Genomic DNA, 22,786 nt, shown 5'->3' on the forward strand with positions numbered 1-22,786 from the left:
ACCAAAGGTGGAGAAAGTACTAAGATCTTTTACTTAAAGGGAACCCTCTTTTCACCCTCTGTCTAGAAACGAACTGGCCAATTGCAAAAATACATATATACTGTACAATTCTTGTATTAGAATTATTGGCCCATCAATGTTTTCATCATGGAGATGTTTTCATTTGAATTACTTTGCATATGGATGGTAGATTATTATTAGGTATACCTAATAACTAAGCTGCAAAAGGAATGTAGAGGAGTAAACAGCGAAAGTATAATGTAGCACATGATGAAAATACTCAAGTTAAGTTAAACTGAGGCACTTGAGTAAATTTACTAAGTTACTTTGCATCATTGACAGAGATACAAATCTACTACAAAGGGATTCAAAATGACGACAAAGGGGACAAAACAACCGCAGACAAAAATGACTTTAAAAAGACCAATACAATTTCAAATTGACATAAAACCATGACAAAAGGGACACGAATTGACTACAAAGAATCACAAAGCATCTACAAAGGAGATCCAAGTTAATACAAATTGGCCAATCGAAAAACTGGCAGAAAACTACTTCGAAAATGCCACTACAAATACAAACTGACACAAAACCAGAGAAAAATGTGTAATGCCCACAAAGAGACAAAAAGTAACAACAAAAAGAGGCTAAATAGCTATACAAGTCAGTGTCTTGCTCCTATAATCACATGCCTTAATGGCAACATGTGTCTATCTATAAGTTGACACACATCACAGAAAAACATTAACTCGTCCGTGTGTCCTTTCCTTCAATCCATTGACTGTTTCATTCTTATTTTTCAGCTTCTTGTGCCTTTAAGAGACTATAATGTGGTTAGCAGTAAAGACACACAAAATGCAATCCTACAGAGGGCCCCTGCCACCTTCCTTCAGTCACCACATCCCCTTTCTCAGTGTAGATTATCGTTCCTTCCATCTCTCTGAGCGGGAGCCAGGACATGAGGTGGAAAATTAACCAGAGTGAACTGTGGGTCCACTCTGCATTATCTCGGAACACAAGGACCGACGGGGGCTTGACTCAATCTTCAGCCGCTACGCCGCTATCAGACCATCTCCAGGCCATGAGGATTGTGGAAATTGCACCCTGCCATTCTTTCTTATCTACAAATCCATACCTACCCTAGTGGTTGGTTGTTTACGCTACCTGGAACAGTTGGAATGATGAAAACATGAACTTGGACCAAGAAAAAGAAAGTCACATAAATGCAAACATAAAAATGTGCTATCGTAGACGCACAGCCACTGTATGTCTCCTGCTTACTGTGCAGGACGGAATTAAAGCACTCTATTCTATGGCTGAAATCCACAAGGACAAGTTATTCCATTTCTGCAGCGCATAGCATCAATTAGGCTGTCCCTGTTTTTACAGAGAGAGCCTCTGAGTCAAAGGTTAACGCCTACATCGGCTCGGCAAATGCCTGCCTTTGAAGTCTCTTTAGAGAGATGGAGCTCGGCATGGGAGCCTGGTGGAACAGCGGGGCAGCAGGAAGCCGCTCGCTGATGGGGTCCTTTTTTGTGCCCTCCGGCGCTGCACTTTTAAAACAGCTCTGAGCTGGTTTAGCATCACCGGTTGAGTGTTAACCTACAGAGCCGAGACAAGTCATTAAAGGTAAAGAAAACTGCATGTATGGGGGACAAGCTGCTCACACAGTGTGCGACTAAGACCATACACGTGTAGTTATTACAGTAAAGCATGGGTCAGCATTTGCGTGCAGAGGCTGGCTCATTATGTAGATGTACATTGATGTTGATGCCAGTGACGTCTATTAATACTGACTTGGATTTATAATTGCAGACAGTGCACAGTTAGTTATGAAAGCTTGCTCTTTCGGTCCGGCAGTCTGGTCATTATTTCTCCAGTTCAATTCCCATCATTTATTTCTTGTGACATATGTTCTTTATCATTCATTTCTGTCATCTGTCTATATTTATCACCCTGCATCTCGCGCTGCCCCTCTCTATTTTCCCTCCCTCTCCCAGGGCATTTCTGTGAACATCAAAACAGTGAAGCAGGGATCCAAAGCCTATTAAGATCCAATGCACGTCCAGGAAGCACGCAGGGCTAACGGGAGAGAAACTACAGAAATTAATGAACATACTTAACATACGCTGGCCCTGGGCTTTGTTTTCTGTGCCTGATTGTCTATCTCTGCTGTTCACGCAACATCCCGTTTTCTTCTTTTAAATTAAACCCATTTTTTTTATGGCTAGTAAACAAGGAGGGTGGTGTTTATTTGCAGAACATTCATTGATCTATGAGTTATTTTGTTGTCAATTGTGCCTCAGCTTCAGGCAGTTTGTACATCCAATATAACAAGTTCCTTTGTTAGACTACTTTTGCTTTTCTTTCATTTAAAGAGCGGTGAGCTTACTAGTGTATGAAATGTGAAATGCATAACTTGACTTGAGGCTAACCGGGAAGACATTATTCACAAGGTGCTTTGAATGCAACTGAGTACATATATGGGGCTTGCGAATTCTAGGGGGACGTGCCAGTGTGAGGAAAAAGTGACAGAGTTAAAGAAAGATGTGATGGGAGGTAGAGATGAGGAAAATGATAAGTGGAAGTGGGGAGACAAGGATCTACAGGTTAGCTTGCTCATTTACCAGCAGCATGCTTGACAGCCTCCGGGTTTAAAATGGAAGCGCGCTCCACAGGGCTCGAGGCCTCTGCTGGGCAACAAAGACGAGAAGCACAGAAAGTGAACGCAGTAGAGGTGAATAAGCACAGAGAAAAGGAGGGGGGAGATGTCTGAGAAAGGACTTTCTGTCTGTTGTAGCAGGGAGAGTCTGGTTAGAATGTGCAGAGGAGTCAGAGTGTATTTGGATAATGGGAAAGAAGAGGGAAGGATATGAAACAAATCATCAATCCACTAACAGGCATTTAATGCTTAATCCCATTGTGTCATGTTTTATCTATAGCAATGCATGTCATTGTCTTGAATCAGGCTGCTGGCCAGTCACATGTGGTTTGCTTACAGGATTACTGACAGGCTGCTGGTTAGTGTCATGAGGTCATACAGAGTATACTGGTATAACATGTCAGTCGCCCCTCACCCCTTCCAGCCATCGCATGGACCAAAATAAGCTCTCATAAATACAGTCTGTATGCTTGGACTCTCTGGAAGCCTGGGGAGGGTCTTGGCTCCAGCTAGGGCTGCATGATATCAGCATCAACATTGCAGGTCGTTCACGCACAAAAGTGATATCACAGGACGTGCAATGTCAAGAAAGGCTGATTTAATTCAAACACGTAATGGTAAAACTTTTTTTGCTGCTTGATACAAAAGCAGAACATGCACGGTTCATTTCCCATGACAAAGCTGTACGTTTATCTTTCTGAAGCAACATCATTTAATCAGATTTTAAGGATTTTTGGATACACTGAGTTTGTTGCGAGTGAGTGACATGCAGGGTTTCTATGCTGAGCAAAACGCCAATCATAAGCATTCTGAATGACATTTTTACACAACCAATGAGTGAGGAACAGGAGGAAAACCATGAGAAGGAATATGTGGATGCAAATATATGTGGTGTTGTTTTAAAAGAATAAAGGAGGGTTCCCACTCAGCATTTTTAATAATAATTGTTAGTTTCTATGCAGATTTTCTTCCCACCAAACTCACCCAAATGATTTTAGAATGATCCATTATTTTGAAAATATTGCTAATAAAGTGATCTGGTTTTTCATATATCGGGTTATATACACACATATCCCAACAATATATATCAGAATGTTATACACTCTATACAAACAAATCTGGTTTTATGTGAACCGAGCTACATGACACTATTGCATAACAGCTCACACTGCTGTATTCTCTATGTTTAAGGGTTCTCAAAGGCCCACTGACTCAGGGTCAGAGGACTCTGGATGTGTTCCCCTAATTATAAACAGAGCTAATGCTTATGTGGAACAAAACAGACTGAAGCCGGGCAGCCAGTCCCAGTGCTGTGCCCGTCCCTGTAAGTGGCCCTCCAGTGACATTGGCTGCCAGGAAACATGTACTGTCACAAGGGAAAATAGTTTGTGGAGAGCTGTGCTTGAACTTGGTTGAGAGTCACATCCACTCTGCTGCTCCACTCCTGAGTTCCCATAGAGTGACTCTAACAGCCCCGCTGGGATTAAGTCACAAACCTCCTTACCTGAAGAGGATGACAAAGCTGCAAACAGTTGGATAAAAGAGTGTGTAGGAGGGAAATGACTTTGTGGATATTATGCAAACAGATTTCTTCACAAGTACATGTCTAAAAACCTTGCACAGAGGTTCTTGGGGCTGATTTAAGAAGTAGTCTGAGATGGTTTGGTATCTGACAGGAGGCCTTATTACATTTTAAACCAACTCCATCTTCCATGGTTTTAATGTTTTATTTAGGCGGTATGATGTGGAGTGACAGAAAATGAGGGAGAGAAATTAGGTACGGCATACGACAAAAAGCCTTCAGCCAAATTGGAGTCTGGCATCGCCATGAGGCTGCCTGAGGGCCTATTAAAACCGAGCAACATATTCACTCTGTTTTTCATCCATCCATTCGGTTGCATCTCTCCAGTGTCCTCAAAATGGTTTATAAAAGCTTCCAAATAAAAGCTCTATCATTAGCAACCACAAAAGGACGGTTTCCTCTTTCCAGTGTGAAAAGAAAACATTAAAAGAGCATTTACTTCACCGCAGTTGTGTGTTTTTTCACAAACTCTCAATGGGTAAGGGTTGTACAAACATAAAAATCTCTTAAGAGAAAATCAATCCTGCACTGTGGATCTGTAAAAGGATTTTGAACTTGCATAAGCTCAAGCTAAGCCTTTCGAATCATTGGGAACTTATCTCTAACCTTCACCGCTACCAAATCGCTTCTTTTTCGAAAGGCTAAAGTCTTTGGTCAAGTGAGAGCCGTTATGCTTTTTAGCATCTTAACTCTGCGATGTGTGCCTTCCAGTTTTATTTGCCCCCAATTTTACTCTGACATTTAAAAAAAGTGTAGACAGTTGGAGATATCTGATAAGAGACAAGGCGGTGAGGACACATGGTTGAGCCCTAAAGTATAAGAAGCGGGTTAGGGCTGCAACTGTACATTGTTTTTGTCCTTGATTCCTAAAATATTTTCTGATTTATCCAAAATTCTGTGAGTTTGTGAAATGACTACAAGATTGCAAAACCAAGCTATTCAATTAACAATTATATGCATACTGTATAAATATGAAAAATTCCTCATAATGGAGGTCTTTACCAGTTTTTACTATTTTGAGATTCGTAACTGAAATTTGTGACTGAAATGACTATTTGCTAATGGTTACCATTAGAATGCTCTTGGTAAACCAAACAATGTCTTTACTTATCCTATCAGATCTAGGGTATTTCAACGTGTGTGAGTGTGCTTCATGTAGTTGTATACATGCAGTGACCCTGGTCCATAAACAAGTTCAGATTCTTTCTTTTTTTTTTCAATGAGCCTGGTGTTTGAAGACAATTCATTTCCCCAAATACAATTATGGAATTCCTTTTTCATGCTGTCCTCATTTAGGGAATTTATAGTGAAGTTTTTATGTTACCTCTTTTGGATATCTCTATATTATTTTTATTTGTTTTGTATGTCAAACTAATGTTGCAATGCAGTCCCATTGCTTTACTATAAAATCTCATGTCTACCCTTCCTAAACACCAAGTCAGACTGCTGAGCACCAACCTTATTTGGGGGCAGTGGCGCAGTCTGTAGGGACTTGTTCTTTGAACTGGGTAGCCAGTTCACGTCCCCGAGGTGCCCTTCAGTAAGACAAGGAAATAGCTGCCCACTGCTCCTAGTACTAGGATGGGTTAAATGCAGAGGTTACATTTTGTGTGTGTGCTATACCGTGCATACTCTACAACGATAATCTTCTTATGCAGGTTTTTAAAATGCAGGAACAGAATTTCCTCAATACAAGCAGGTGATTTAATGAGCATTATATTTAAGCAAGCCCGACGGATTGTGGATGGATCTGCTTTCAGAATGTAGGGTTTAATCACATCTTTAGGGATATCTGAATTATCTGGGGATTCAGGATCAGGGTGACATTCAGACTATGTTATTTCACCAGGTACGCTTGGGAATACAATAAAAATGTATCCTTATTGATTTAAAAGTTCTCAGATTTGTTCTTATTGTCTAGTAACACGCACATAAACATGCATCTAAATGTGCTTTTGCAGGGGGTCAAATGAGGACAGCTAAATACGCAACAAGAGTTGAGTCAGAAAAACAACATTATTTGTATGTAATCACTTAAAGTCAGGTTCATAGTCAGACAGATGGAGAGAGGATACATGGATTAGAGGTCAGAAAGTAGAAAGAGGCTGTGTGAGGGAGGAATGGCTTTGTGGGGAAAAACAGAGGACGAGCAGTGGAGGTGCGTGGCGTTGGCTGATAGTGGCTGATAGTGGCTATCAGCCACTATCAGCCAACGCCACGCTCCACAACACAACAAATGCTGAGACGAAGTGGGATAACAGAGAAAGCTAAAGCTGCTTCCCTCATCTGTCCCTCATCCCTGATGTTCTCTCTCGCTCCATCTTTGTTATGCTTCTGGCAGGATTTTTGCTTCCCCCCGCCTCCTCCTTTCCTCACTTACTCTGTCCTCTCTTGTCCATCTCTGCCTCCACTGTCTTGGGCACTTGCCTCGCTGTCTCACCTCTCCTCCCTGCCTCTTCTGATCCTTCACATCCTGCCTCCCCCCGAAGCCTCCCCGCTGTCTTCTCAAATCTTGACATGCAGCTCTCATGTGGACGGATGACGCTTCACATCTTGTCTTGTCTGATCTTCCCGCCGACACACGCACGCCGCGCAAGCTAAAGCACCACCGCCATATCTTCCAACGTCTTCTTCTGTCCTCACACAGTTTCTAAGTCTGCCCTTCTATCTGAGCGACACACACAGCACACATGTAGGACTGCATAAACACATGCATAAAAAGCCAGGAGGGATTAATCAAAGTCATCAAAGGCCAGAAAAACCCCTATCACACACACTACAGTACCTCAACATATCAACACATCCCTACATTCTTCTTTGTGAAAACTCACCAAGTCTTTGTGTGCAATACAAATTGAATTCTTGGCTTTCAAGCAAAAGCTAAAAGGTACATTCAGGCGTACCACTTCTCTGTATTGCGGGCTGAAAGTGATCAGTGTGTCTGTGTGTGCTCTCCACTGAAGTCCTTTGAGAATCACTGCCAGTGGCAGAGACAGCGCAGCTCTGGCTCTCATCTTTCACATCACCTCATTTAGACACCTCCTAAGTGCAATCCTTGGCCGCTTTGAAGTCAGGACAAAGCGGACGGCTGAGAGAAATGCATTTTTCTCTTTCTTTCTGCAGGCAAGGCTCTCTGTCTCTCTGTGTCGCATCTGCTTGAGCCGAGTTCCTACCTCAGAATCTCTGTGGTTATCCTTTCCTACTTTCCTTCAATACACACTTATTTTGTTTCTCTAGCTAGAGTTGTTTGATCAGTATAAGTAAACAGTGAATACAGTGGGAGGATGAGAAGGGGGAGTAGATGATAGGACACAGGTGGAAGTGCCAAACTAATAACTTTACCGAATATGATTTGCACAAATGCAAGTAAAAAACAGAGTAAACTGCACTTCTGACTATATTTGACTACACAGACAGCAGATGTCTAAACCGGGTAACAGGGGCGCTGTGCCCTATACTTTCGGCATGCGTGTTCATACCAAAATGCAGATTTTCCCCGTAAAAACAATATTTCTGTTCATCAAAATGATACAGTTACACCAAAAATATGAAAATCCTGTCAAGACCGTCAGACGACAGAGACAGCTTTGAATAACTTTGATTTGCCCAAAAGACTATCTTGGTTCAAGGCAGAAGTTAAAAAATACATTTTGGGCAGCTTTGGCTCATGGGGTAAATCTACACGTGTCCTTGGGCAAGATATTTAACTCTAAATTAACCCATTGGCATGTTTAAGTATTGAAGTCGCTTTGTATAAAAGCCTGTGCTACCTGAAATGAAATGTTGAAAATTGCAATTAAGAAAAAAATAATATCCTAACTCCCTTGCATTTTCTTTAAACATGTTTAGAAGACTTTCTTTTCTCCTCCAGACTCATGCCTTTGCTGCATACCAACATAGGGCAGACAATTTGCTCTCTTGCCTGCTTGATACTTTGACCGTTACAGTTGTTTTCAGATTTATTTTTAATGATGTATTTCATATGCTTAAAAAGCAAGAAAATATGGATAGCTTGTGACATGGTCGCAGGTTCTCATTTGTTATTTCTCAAGAGGAAGGGTTAGACTTAGTGTAGTGCGAGGGGGTAGAGGAGAGTATGGATTCAGACACATGAGAGTTGTGTGTTGCACTGTGATGGACTGATAACTTTCTTCCCCTGGCTGGTTTCTGTCTGTGTCTATTTGTTAATCTAATGTAGAGAAACAAACACCAAGCTCAGTGCACGCTTGGCCAGACAACACCTGCATCTATTTTTGTGTAGGCAAAGTCATAGTGCCAAATAAATCCTGTACACAAAGAAACATTTCACAAATTCTACCTGTGGCATGTCTTTAATGTCATGTCCTCCACGTGAACACAGGCTAGGTTGATCTGTCAGAGGAGATCATTTCCAACTGGTTAACTCGAGCATCTCTGCTTTCCCTGTCAGTCAAACTGTGTTCATTAGTGGAAGCATCACAGCAGAACAAAAACACACAAATCAGTCAGAACCATTACCCATGCCGCTGCGTCGCTCAGGTTCTGCTCACGAGCCACCGCTACTCAGAGGCCAAGTGCTTTTTTATCCCCTTTTGCGTCAAAGAAACCACAGGCAATTACGGGCGTTTGTCAACAGGTCCTAAAAGCTTTTGATTCAAATGAAGGAGCGATAGCCACAGACATTGTGAGCGTCAGCAGAGCAGCTTTTCTGCTAATGTTCTGATGTGACTAATTCTCCGTGTCCTTTTCCTTCTCTCTTCTAATGGGCGAAGTGTTGTTCCTCTCCCTCACGTAATTTAACTCTATTGAGGAAGGCTCTCAGAGAGGAGCGAGCACCACTATACTGCTTAGATTTGATATCTTCCACCAAAATTGAATTGACTCTAGCGGGGAAAGAAAGACGACTGACCCACATTTGTAACACACATATTTGCTCGAGCGGAAATGGAAAAGCGGGAGTAAAGACGTAAATTCGGGGACGGACAATGGAATGATTGCTTAGCAAAAAACGATTTGCCAGTCAAAGTAAATTGAGGTAACAGGTCATGTCTGCAATGTAAGATACACCTAACTGTGATAGTGGACCAGTAAAGCATTTAAAGGGTCTGCCATAGGGTTGAGGATCAAAATGAAATGCCTGTCGTTGTGTCCTTTCTTTGATTTTGACAGGATTTCGTTCAAACTTTATTCAGTTTCTATGTGTGTCTATATAGAGATGTTGATTATCTATAATCAAGAACAAAATGAGACTCTAAGTGTGCTGAAAATCTTTATAAAGTGAACACCCTGAGATGGGGAGAGAGAATAAAACTGAAAATGAAAAGCAGCAGGATAGCATTAAAACCGTCAACCCCCTAGCTGTTCCGAATTACGCCCTTTAAAATAACACAAGCTAATCCAGAGTAATTGTGACGATTATACTGTATCAATGCCATCAATCCAACTGAGAGTGAACACAAGAGATGCAGCTCTTCCGAACATGCCTTGCTTTCGGTGATTGTCTTTGTTATCTTACTTTGCTATTGACCACTCTACATCCATCTATTTGAAAATGGAGTTAAAAACCTCTTCTTACAACGTCCATTTCAGCGTTTGGTCATTTATTTATGGACAGGAAGCCCTGGAAATTGCTTAAAAGCTGTAATTGCCTTATTAGCAAATGGGACTTGAGTGAAAGCCATCCACTGCGCTGATTCCTGCAGCAAAATGAATTAAATAAAGGTTATTATTGCATATGGAGAAAAACAGCTTGATAGTTGGGGGAATAGAGAGAAAGCAAGACAAATGACAGCTCTTTATATATTAATAGGGTTAATAAATGAATGTAGAGTGCCTAAGTAAAGTGTTATGAGAATGAATGAGCGTACACATTTATTAAATGGGATGTGAGAAAGAAGCGCTAGGCTGGAAGAGGCTCATCAAGTTGATCTGCACTCTAACCCTGAGACATTAAAAGTCTTTTTGTGCTTTTTCTATTAGAATGCTGAAAACTCCCAGGCTCCTTGAAGTCTCTTTCAGCAATTCTCAACAGGAAGCTGATAATCTTGTTGAAAGTTCAGCAATCTAAACACTGATAAAGCGTACTATATTTCCTGTGTTGGCAAGAAAGTAGCATGACAAAAGAAAAGGGTCTTGATAACATCTATGACCCGTAAGAGCGTAAACACAGTGCATCTGTTTCCCTGTACCATACGAGCATTTTGTTTAATTTGGCTTTTAATATCTTATATTAACCGATATTCCATAAATAGCAAAAAGATAAAAGTTCATGGTTTGAATGTCTGAAGAACAGACTTGAAAGACCAAAGCAAGTAAGCTTCATTTGTTAGATTAATAATAATTGGATTTGTGTTTTGGTAACACATTGAACAATATTGCCTCCATCTCTGTCAGGTCTAATGCTTGGTTACAAATTACAACTTATATGTGGTGTAAGATTTCTAAGTTTAGTCTAATGCAAACACTTGACTTTGTACCCAACAACACCAACTTTATGTGCGCTAAGGTTTTAAAGACGACATATTATGCTCTTTTTCAGGTTCATATTTCTATTTTGTGAGGTTTACATGCATTAGTGTTCAAAAAGAGTTTTATATTCCTCATACTGTCAGTGTTGCAACACCTCATTTCACATTTGTCTGAAACTAAAGCCCAGTCTGCTCTGATCGGTCAGTTAGCTGGCTCTGTTGGGATTAGTCAAACGCTTAAATCAGGTACCGCCCCTTAGTCTACCACATACAATGTGATTTGGAGCGCTAGCATATAAAAGCACGAGTGTTACATGATGATGTTGTTATGTAGCGAAAGGAGTTCGATGTGGGTGAGTGTATAGGAGAGAACATTTGGGATTTCAGCATTTGCAGACATTACATGCACAAAAATGTTTATAACAGGAAAGGAAAAAGACCAAAAAGCCAAATAGGGCCTCTTTAAGGTGATATTCTACCTCTTTGTATTATATGTTAATGACATTAATTCAATCATATGGTTTTGTGTGACATTTAACTGGAAGTTTCCTTCAACTTTTAACATCAGCATTCCCACTGTGAGCAGATGGAAATGCTAATGTTGAAAAGCATGAAAGAGCACTTAGTATTCTCTGTCTGCATCATGAATATGCCATCAAAGCTAACTTTACCTTTAGTCAATTTTACATCATACCCTCAGAGGAGGAAGAAATAATTGAAAATGCGCAATTCTGTCTTCCATGATCTTTTCATTTTTGGTTTCATCGCTCTTTCTCTGAGAGAGTGTAGATGAAAGAGTGGAGAAAGAGAATGTCATCGCTGGGTGAACTTCTGACACTGAACAGTCAAACTGAAACGCTCAACAAAAGAGAGGTTTAATCTCTGAATCAAGGTGTTTGACGTGGGTAATGTCTGTTGACATGAGTGTTTGTCTCTTTCCGTGTTTAAACCTGTGAGTCTTCAGCTGACAGGATTTCAGTGACACCATTCGGTTGGTTGAACATTTAATTCTAGTCCCTCCATTTGACAACTAAGACTTTTCGGCATTTTTTATTTGTAGAGGAAATGAAATGGAGGATTAAAACCAGCACTCAAATGTTGTTATTTTAGCTACGAATGACGTTGTGCTCTAGCAAAGCCTCCCGTCAAAGCAGAGGATGAAACAGGAAGGAAGTGTGTTCTTTTATTGAGAGCTAGTCTACAGTGGGACTTCAAAGTCTTTTGGCTGAATGCCTTTATTTGAAAGGGCTCCCCGAGGAAAGCAGCCACCTGGCTTGGTACAGTGATGCCAGGCAAATCACAGCAGCAGGGGGGTTTTGAGTACTTTGCAGCATCAAGAAACAAGCGGCATGGATTGGATTGTCATGGCAACTGGGCTGGGTTAGCATTTGAAGTGGAAAGAAGGGAGCGGAAGAAGAAAGACGAGAGAGTCAGTCTCTTTGTGTAACAGTTGACTCATAACACAGTCCTCACAAATTTTAAATGTCAGCTTATTACAAGCGTAGGTGTTTAAATGTCTAACCCATATATTCTGTACTGTAATCGATTAAGCGTAATTAAAACTTACCAAGCAAATCAATACCTGAGAGATCTAACTCATCCCTTCTGACCTGTGATGGTAACACTTTATCTTACTCAGAGAAACCCGTTATCAGAGATCTATAAACTACCGTGACCGACTGTAACTTCTCATTTCTGACCCCCCCCCCCCCCCCCGCCGCCACTATCCAAATGTCAGGTCAACCCATTGCAACATATAAACTGTGGTTCTCCACTGAGCTACTCACTTTATTGATTGACCACAGCAGCCAATGTCCAATCAACATCTCATTAGGAAGCACTAAAAAAAATCTAACTCAACGGTGGTAATAAAATATAGAAAAGAAATAATTGATATACAAATGACATTCATAACACCTCATTAAATTAGAAACAACATTTAGAATTGCTTCGTTTCATTGTTGCTGTAACTATATGAAATTCAACCGTGAGGCTCACTTTACATATTATAACGCCTAGATTGTTAGAAGGATAATCAACCTTGAAGTGGGTGCAATTGTGTGATGGGGAAGTCAAAATATCCTCCATTTTGAGAAATTAAAAGCAAGGAAGAAGGTATTTAATGTTCGTAGTGGTTAGTCTAAAGGCCTTTCAATACAAGCGCTTTTTGTTGTTCAATACATTTGCAGGTTGATTTCGTTTTTCAAACTGTAGTTTTTGTCATGAATACTTTAAAACAGAATGTTACATAACACGGTGAAAAAGTGTGGGCATTCGGAAAGCAATAAAGGCATCAAAAAATAACGTTTTGCAGAACCGCCATGTCAAAGCACATGGTTAGGTTGTGCCTATACTAACGAGGACTATAAAACATCAACATAGTTTTCAGACAAGCCTGCAAACTTTATTGCTCCTTTGCAGTACATAATGGAAGCTCTTGTCTGTATCATTCACATTGAGCGCTCTTTGGTAAATAAATGTTTAAATTCATATCAAAATAGTATCTTTGTGTTGTTATTTCTGCACAAATAAAGGTAAAATCTGCATGGTAAAATCTGTTATTTTATTTTAAATTGCCCCCTTTTGAACCCAAGACATATACACCGTACTCATACCATACAAATGAACTCCAATCGCTAAGATGAATCTCAATTAAGCTCAATTAAAGAGCGGGCAAATGAATTCACACCTGTTTTTGAAAAAGTGTTTGGATCGTTTGCAGGCAAACATTTTCTGGTTGTTTATGTTTCATGCCCCTGGTATGTGCGTATAAAGGACTTAACGCTGACACTGTCTTTTTTTTTTTTACTCTGGTGCACTTCATAGAGAGCCTTTACTGGTCACGCTTGATGGCACTGCCAACCCGGTGCAGAGGATACAAAAAAAACAAGCATAAACAAGCTGACACTGACCGATTCAGCTGTGTTGTGATGCAGAACTCGACCAACAGCTCAGCACTGTCGCAGACATGCAAATATCTAACTGACAGCTACAACAGCAGCCTGGCCTCTGCTGCACATTTAAATCTATTCAAATCATGGCGATGACAGAATGACAAGTCCAAAGTCCAGCAGAAGTCGCTGCTTGGGGGCCAGTAAGCTACAGAGGGTTGCGTCTGACATATTATGGTAAAGACTTAACGTTTGACTCTTTGTCTATTTACTGCCTGGGAGGAAATGACTCCCAGTTGTCGAGGAGAATTATGCATCTTAGTGTATGGAATATATAAATATAATTAGATTTCTTGTTATCACAAAAAGCAAGCTTGAGGGCACTTGCAAAGATAACCTTTAAATCAGCATTCAACAACAGTTTTTAATACAAAACACTGTCATTTTATAGAGAAAAAATAATAATAATGGCGTGAAATAGTGGTGGATACCCTTAGAGGAGGACTTCTTATTATTGCACCAAAACCAATAAATGAACAGGTAATAATGACGAGGTGATCAGCGTGTCCTTGACAGTAATGACAGAGTGCGCCAAGGGAGGGAAAGACAAAGAGAAGCAGAGACGTCGACAGAGACAGAATAAAACTAAAACATAGAGAGTGAGATTGAAGCAGACCTATCAGCTGCCTGCAGTCTATTGAGCAGAGATAAAGTCAATTTACTGGCATCAGTGTTAACCATAAGTCTAAGTGCTCCACATCAAAATTTCATTAAGCCCTTTCTTTGGCTCCGGCAAGAAACCATTACATTTTTTACGCTTGAAATACAAGTTTTTTTTTAAAAAGCTGAGTGGAACAAGCCGCTTAGGAGAAAGGCAGCGTAATTATGCAAGGTAGGTTTCTCTGCCTTCATTCATTTCCATTTTATTTTTGTGACTTTGAGCAACACCTCTGTGCAACACAAATACTGGGCATCCAATTTCAAACTGCATTCTGTGTCGGAAAAAAGGAATCAGCATAATAGATATCACTTTTAAATAAGTGGCCCAGAGATAAGCCTGCATTAATGTTTCATACCTGGACCCAGGCGAAGCTTGAAGGGGCCTTTGGGATTTTCCCTTTGCTGTAGTGTGATATAGATTTTTGTGCAAAAGCCTAAAATCCCAAATTCCCTCCAGAGGGAGTTTCTTTCCAACACAAACCCTGCCTACATGAAACGCCTCCACTTGACTCCTTTGTTATCTTCTGTGACATAATGACTTCACTATGTAACAATAGCGCTTCAATGGCTAGCGCTCCAACAGTGGATTCAAACTTCAAAAAAAGTGTTCTTATATTTTGAAGACACAACTAATATTTGATTAGTGAGGGATAGGAATTGGCAGATTAATCTATAAGGAAAATAACTGTTGGTTACCGTCCTTCATGTGCTCTTCAATTAGACACTTGAATACCATTTTCCCTTTCCCCAATTTTTCATCAAACACATAAAGTGAGGGGCAAATGCACACAATGATCTTCTCACATGTAATACCCAAAGAATGGCAACATTAGCATTAAATTGCTGAAAAATCCTCTAATTGCTATGTTATTAAAGTCATATTCAAAATAATGTTGTATAATTATGAAGCATAATGACTGTGTAAGCTGTTTATAATGGGTGTACAACAAATAAATGACAGTAGGTAATGCCAGCAGACAGCAGTAGCTTCTGGCTATTATAAGAACACAGCAGGCTTATCCTTCATGGGCAATAATAACAGTGCTAGAAGAATACTACAATTACACCGGTGTCATCCTTTAAATATCAACATTTGGAGGCGTTGGTTGCTATAGTGACAAAGTAAGTACAGTGGGTGAACAAATTAAGAGAAACGTCTTAGCATAGAATGAACATCAAAGTTTAACCGACCCTCTCCCAACCCAAAAAAACATATTTATTGCAGGATATCATATCATTTAAGGGTATTCTTGATTTGTCCACCTCCCAACTGACAGTGCGTTGTGGCTGTTAACTTCGGTCGCAGCTCAACATCACTTTCAAGCCATGTGGTTGGGTAATCTTATCACTTGAATCCAGGGTGTCTAAGCTGCCCAGTCAGAGCTGATGCCAGCGCTAAGTCACCTCCGTTACTCTGGCAGACTCAGCAGAGGCGCTGGGATTCACACACTGAAAAAGTGTTGGCACCAACGGAGCCGTTAATCAGCCAAAAGAGCTCGAAACGGACAAAAAGCCCTCTTTCCGGATCTACGGCTCCAAGTTTTGTGAAAGCACTAAAGTTGTTCAGGAGAGGAAATGAACAGAACCATGTTCCTCTTCTTTCTCAGACTGTGTCTGCTTGAGAATGTATTTTTCGTCCAGTAAACCAGCGCAGTGGAAAAGAAGTCCTAATCGGAATTCTAAGAGAAAAACAAGACCAACTCAAGCGCAAATAAAGCCTTCCGAAGTCACCCAGGAATTGCTAATCCAAAAGAGTTTGCCAACGCTTTTCTTCTTTCTTAGCTCTTTTCTTTTTCTGCTTTTGACTCCCGGCTGTGATAAAGAGCGATTCACACTACAGCTTCAAGTACACAACAAGCCACTGTTTTTCTACGTTTGAGTTCTGCCCCGCTAAGCAGATCAACAGTTTACATTCCCTTGTTTCAGGGTTGTTGCTCTGAGCCAAGATCATGTTCTTGCCACCTAATGAAAAGTAGAAGATGGAAAAATAATTGCCTTGTTTTACATTTCGTTATGAGGAGCATTTGCTATTCCCAAATAACATGGCATGGAGTGGCTGTCATAATATTTAAGTACTGCAGCGACAACAGTGACCATACCAATGAATAAACTATAAATAACATCTATAAAAGACTCAGTGCAGAGACATACGTATAAGGCCGATTTCAATAACCCTGCCTTGGCCCTGTACTGTTAGCCATTCAGGGTTGATTGTAAAGACTTACCTTCTCTTGGTGGCTGAAATCTACCGAGGTAATGGTTCTGCCTGAACACTATCTGAGCAATCTCACCCTGTGTGGAAAAATGTTCCTCAATGACAGAGAACCTAGACGTCAAATTTAAGGGAGCCACACTGTGTGAGGGTGACCATCAGTATAAATTGGTACAGTAATTATTATTTATAATCAACTTGTTTATTGAAAGCTGAATTGACGACAAACAATTGGAAATGTCATGTTGCATGACAAATTGATTTTGGTACAGATAATGAATCTGCCAAAATGACAATCATTGTTGTGTGTGTTTTCCAATTTTTCAATTTAGCACTGATACAATTGTGTACCCTGGCCTTGATGTTGTTGTGAAAAGCATTTAATGACAACGTTTTAAAAACACTAAAAAAAAAGATTAATGATTATGTTACTACACGTGGAAAAAAATCCCAAATTGTACTGAAACGCCAGGTGTACCTGCAGACTTATCAAATTGTTCCTTATTTACAATAAATTTATAAAGGGTAGTGGCATGGTGACTTCCACTGTAATTAGGTCAGTTCACTGAAATAAGAAGAAAGTTGCAAAGTTTGTTTTAATAGATCTTTTTTTATATATATAAGTTTTTCCTTGACACAGCACAGTTTTTGTCCAAACTACATTTTATAGCTAAGTCCTACATATTGAGTGGGTTAAGCCAGCTATATTTAACCATGGTATAGCAGTTTTACATAGGTCAAATCTCCAGAAGCCAATGAAATTCAAATGCTAATCTGTGTCGCTGAAATGCTAATGCAGCATGAAAGTGACTTGATAAGTTAATTAACTTATACCATACCACACATGACATAAAGGGCGTGACGTAAGTCATCGTGTTCATATTCATCTTCTTGTCCTTTTTGCTCTCTGTTTTTCCGTCCCTGTCTCTGTTTCTTACTATTGGTTGAGATGAAATAGGGCTTCTGTGTGCCAGGCTATAACTTGGCAGAGGTCACAATTCACTCTTGGTAGATTGGCTGCAGATTTATGCCTCGTCTCTGACTGCCACAGTGCTGACGGGGGTGGAGGAGCAGCAGCCTCGGTAATCACAGAAAATCGCTGTGTTGGGGGAAACAGATGTGTGAACTCCGCTACGACAGAGCGGGGATAAGAAGCGTGTGTGTGCGCATCAAGTGTGTGTTGGTTTGCATATGAAACCAAAACAGCCTTACTCATGCTCCAGATGAGGTCTATTGGAGGCTCATTCAGAAATGCCCCACACACACCAGCTGCCAAGTGTGTGTTTCTGGTGTTGGCTCGGGGTGGGCTGTCTTTCACCTCTGAACATCATCCAATGCCACAGACGGAGTGCTTGTCCAGTGAATGTCCTGGATATTGGCACACGGCAAAAACATAAATCTCCAGAGGGAAAGCGTTTAACCTTTCGTTAAAACCATTGTCTGCTCAGGAGGACACACACATGCGTGCACACACATGTGCACACACACATGCACACACACACACACACACACACACACACACACACACACACACACACACACACACACACACACACACACACAGATATCAGTTTCAAAGCAGCAACAGTCTTCAGAAATTGAGCGGAGGCCGAAAGGAGAATGTGACATTTCCAAGGTGTGCGCTGTCGCAAGGCAACCATGGCAACTAAACCAAAAAGCTGTTGATTTGAATGAATCAGTCCGCCTCTCAGTGTTCATAGCTCCTCCCCTTGAAACAGGCTCAACAAATGGGTGTAAAAGTTATTTTTAACCTTCCAAAGAAGCACCTGTTTCTTGTTGGTCACTAAAGGAATGTTGTGAGTGTAGGTGCATGCACACGGGACTGCGTGTGAGTGAATGGGTGTGTTGCGTTGGAGGCATGTTACTTAAAATACTTGAAACATGTATGTAAATGTGGTCAAATGAGATGGGTTGAAATACCTTTGACTGATCTCTGGTGACCATGGCACTGTAACTGGTGTATGCAAAGGAGTTAGACATTGTGGATGAAAAAGGTGACTTATGGCGCTGTCACAAGCTACCGTCGGTTCTTCTAATTCAAATCAGACTGAAATTGATGCATTTACTCTTTTTTTTAATCTTGTTCAGTCTGTGGTAGATATTCTGCAGAAAACTAGTCAAAGAGATCTTCTGAGTCTTTAATCATCTTTTGCAGAATAGGCACACAGCATTCAGAGCAGAAGATCTCTACAGCAGAGCGCAACAACTCACACTGATCGGTTTGTTTTATACTGTTTGATTTATCTTCGCTCAGTCATGACATAGTTTACCCATGTCAAAGGTCACTCCCTGAGTGGTCACGTGGCATCTTGTGACTGATCATCTACAAAAAGCTTTCAGAATGTTATTATTATTATTATTATTATTATTAATATTAATATATTAAGGCATTATAGAATTGTGTTCTCTTTATAATCATTTGCAATACAAGTTTCACAGTGCACAAATGAAACTACCCCAAATTAAGTTCATATGTTGATTGATTGTGAGAAACAGGACCAGAAACAGACTCGCATAAGCCTTTTTTATTTGTCTAAAATTGTGGCTGGAAACTGTAAACATGGAATCAACAAGCAAAGATCATAGCCACATTGAGCGGAACATTGGGACCAGATTTGTTAGGTAAACATTGGACTTCTAAAGAGGTTCAAGTCAGATTTCTTGGAAACATTAACCAAGAACACCTTTCTCAAGCGGTCTTGTGCCTGGTTAAATTAAAGAGTTAAGAGTTAAATTAAAACTGATGGGTTGTGTCAAGTAACCCAGGAGGAATGTTGCTGACGATTGTTTGGCCTATTTCTGTCTAATTTCTGTGAAAATTCTTTGCGAGTACAAGAAACAATGATTCTTTCAAAATAGAGGCCGTACAAATCTCTCACCGACAGTTTGACAAAAGCATACTCGCACATCTCGAAGTTACTGATGCAAAACTCTTGCATAACACCATGAAGTATTGTTACTGCAAGGCTCGTCAAGCAAAAAGCATGTTAGTGCAGTTCCTCGTTCTAATGCGCGTCGTATCTTTTTTATTGAATCCGGGAAAGCACCTCTCCTCAGGGTTGTTGTGTATTTCTAAAGGAAATGTGTAAATGTTTGAATTGTAACTCATTTTAGCTCTAATGCATAAGATGAAGTAACTTTTCCTCCAATATTAAGGACACTGTGGTTAATGTATTTCTAATGCTGGATGGGAATGTTTTGACAAGTGATCACAGCATGGTATTCATTTACACTGAGTTTACACACATTTCTGCTGTTGTCATGGTCACTGTCATTATTACCGAAAGCATTCTTGACTGTCAGCGCCATCCATTGTTTATTTATCTGTGTGTGTGTGTGTGTGTGTGTGTGTGTGTGTGTGTGTGTGTGTGTGTGTGTGTGTGTGTGTGTGTGTGTGAGAAAGAAAGAAAAAGCATGCAGAAACATTAAAAGATGGCCAAATGGACTCATTCCCAAACACATACTAACAAGGGAGAGTTATGGCTCCAGGAGTTTACATAGTAAAGCCTTGTTTGAAAAAACAGTGGTGTGAAGAAATGAAGCGCACCTCCCCATGGGATATCACACAGCGTGCACCTGTTACTGCAGAGGGGAGGAAGACATTCTGCAATACCCTTTAATTATATTAGACCGTATTAACTATTCAACAAGAGCAGCATTGTTCAAGTTTCTGTTCTGGCAAGCGTCCACCCGAGGAGGGAGGGAAGTGCAAAATTAAGCTTATCTCAGAATCCAGGGTGTGTAAGACTGTCTCGCAGGTTGCACTGACAGTATCAATAAAGAATCAATAAAAGTATTTTATTGCAGTTCTGACAAATCTTCCACATAAAAATATCAGTTTGAATTGAAGTTGTACCGTCAGTCTGACTTACTGTGGCTGCAACAAAGGCATCAAGATGAAACTCAAGAAATTCTCGAGGTCTTGAGTCATCAAGTAAAAGGCTAGCCAGGAGGAAAAGGCAAGGAACATCAAAGCTAAACAGACTTGATGTTGAGTGTTCACTGCCGTCAAAACTAAACTTTGTCTTTCTGACCTTAAAACATGGCTGAAATCCACCGCTGGATCAGGAGCTGACAGTAGAACTCATGAGTGGACGGAAAAGACAAACTCAGGGATTAGCAGCAATGTCCTTCTCTGGCCCTTCCCCTCTTTCTGTCACGCCAACATACTGTGTACATAGCCACGGATGTAAGTCATCAAAAATTCTCTATCGCAAGGCCTAATGCTGTTTTTCTTAAATAAATGTCCTTGAGGAATTTGCTACGTCAAACTAGTTTTAGTATTTGCTGCCCGACAACGACAGAGGGCTAACTTTAGAGACATTGACAATTTGTATTAATACTAACAGCGTAGCCCTTAGCTAATGTTAGCTTGAGTCCCAGTTGGCCGTCTTTAAAATTAATGTTAGCGTCAGCCTACTTTTATGTGGAGCCTTAAATTACAAACACGGTTGTCTTTGAGCTGTCTGTTTTGAATGTTGGCCTTGGTCACAGCATGGCCTCTATATTTGAATATTCTGATACAACATTTTTTCTGTCTGCAACTCTCCGTCCTGCTGTGACTGTACCTTTATTCAGAAAAATGAAAAGTTGGTTTAATGCCCTTTTTTTTACCATCATTTTTAATCTTTGGGCTTGGGGAGGATATTAAGGGGAAGGTATTAAGTTAAAACGTCATTGGTATTAAAGTCAAGGTTGAGCCGCAATTCCATTTCCATTTTGTCAAGTAAAATATATTTATACTCATGACTCTGACTGGAGTGCAAATCACTTGACTCAAGACCCCCCAGGCTCATACACACAATTCATAGGCTGAATATTTTGAAAGCATGATCACTTGAACAATTATATGTTTGTTAAATAGCATATAGTTAATTTTCTAAGGAGGTAAACTTCTCAACGATGCCTCCAGGCTTTCAGCAAATAGTAAAACGGAAAATACGGTAAATAGAATAAAAATTCCCATCAGTGTCAATGTGTGTTTGAAAGTGTGCGCAGTAGGCACACTGAGCACAGTTCTGCTGTGCTTCTGAAGAATCTGAGGAATGCTTTTACTCTGCAGGCCATCAGGCTGAGTCTCCAACAAACACACACATAACTGGACACAGCGTCACAGCCTGTTTAAATTGGTCTGCTGAGCAGATGTGCAGAACCATTCGGAATAAAGGTGAGCCAAAAGACATCTTCGTAAACACATCGAGATAGTTTTGTGACGACTGTGGCACTGAGGACTATCATAGGTGCCTGTTTCTATGCCCTAATACAGTTTTGTCTGTGAGGCGCTTGGTATCAATTTGAGTTATTATGTGTGCTGCGGACCCACTCTCACTGCTGAGAGCCAGAACAGACACCAACACACGTAAACACACACAGGAAAGCATCATCGGTCAAAACTCTGTCCGTCTGTCTCTTTCTTTCCAGACAGGGAAGGCTTTCCTCATTGATTGTATATAGACATCCCCTCTTTTTTCCACATACAGCGAGTTCATTTACAGAGGGTTGCCAAAATGATAGGAGCCTTTCTCTGCGAGCAGTGCAATCATATATGAGGTGTGTGTGTGTGTGTGTGTGTGTGTGTGTGTGTGTGTGTGTGTGTGTGTGTGTGTGTGTGTGTGTGCAGAGGTAAAGTCTCGGTCAGCACTCCTGTCTGTGCTCTTCTATGGCTGCATTGATATACCCCTCATCTAGCCAAACATAAAATCAATGGCAGCTATTAATTAGTCTACCTCTAACTGCCTTTTCTGATTCAGTAATACACACAAATAGCACAGGGACACATTACTGTCAAGCTGTTTGGAGGAGGGGTGGATTTTAAAGAATTGAGGTGCTGTACAGGCAGACTTTTACTGAAGCACAAAATATAACTTGACCAAACTAGATTAGACTTACAGTATGTACACACTGTCAAGGTTAAACTACAGTTGTATGCTTGGCAAGGTTGCTAGGGCTGATAGTGTGTGGTATCACAATCGTTGTAATTATAAAAGTCTTTGCCATAACTGGGGAGGAGAAAACAAACAATGCACTATGGAATATTCTCACAGGTGTCAAGTTTAGCACCGCAGGTGCAGCAGTTCAGATTTCTGTCCTTTTTTCCACCACTGCTCTTTAACTGGCTTAACCTCCCTTCATTACAACAATATGAGTAAAAGATGGGTCAGTGTCACGGAGCACATATTCAAATATGGCTACCGATGACAGGTAGAATTGCATTTCAATCATACTCTAAACTTAAGTACCTCAAACATCTCA

General features: G+C 40.5%; 1 protein-coding gene across 4 annotated transcripts in view; it reads right to left on the reverse strand.

Annotated features, from left to right (window-relative positions):
• plcb1l (phospholipase C beta 1-like) overlaps nt 1–22,786 on the reverse strand; it is a 111,847-nt gene that overhangs the window by 83,210 nt on the left and 5,851 nt on the right. The gene's annotated exons all lie outside the window — the stretch shown is intronic.

Source organism: Eleginops maclovinus, chromosome 15 (genome assembly GCF_036324505.1).
Source record: "Eleginops maclovinus isolate JMC-PN-2008 ecotype Puerto Natales chromosome 15, JC_Emac_rtc_rv5, whole genome shotgun sequence".
NCBI lineage: Eukaryota > Metazoa > Chordata > Actinopteri > Perciformes > Eleginopidae > Eleginops > Eleginops maclovinus.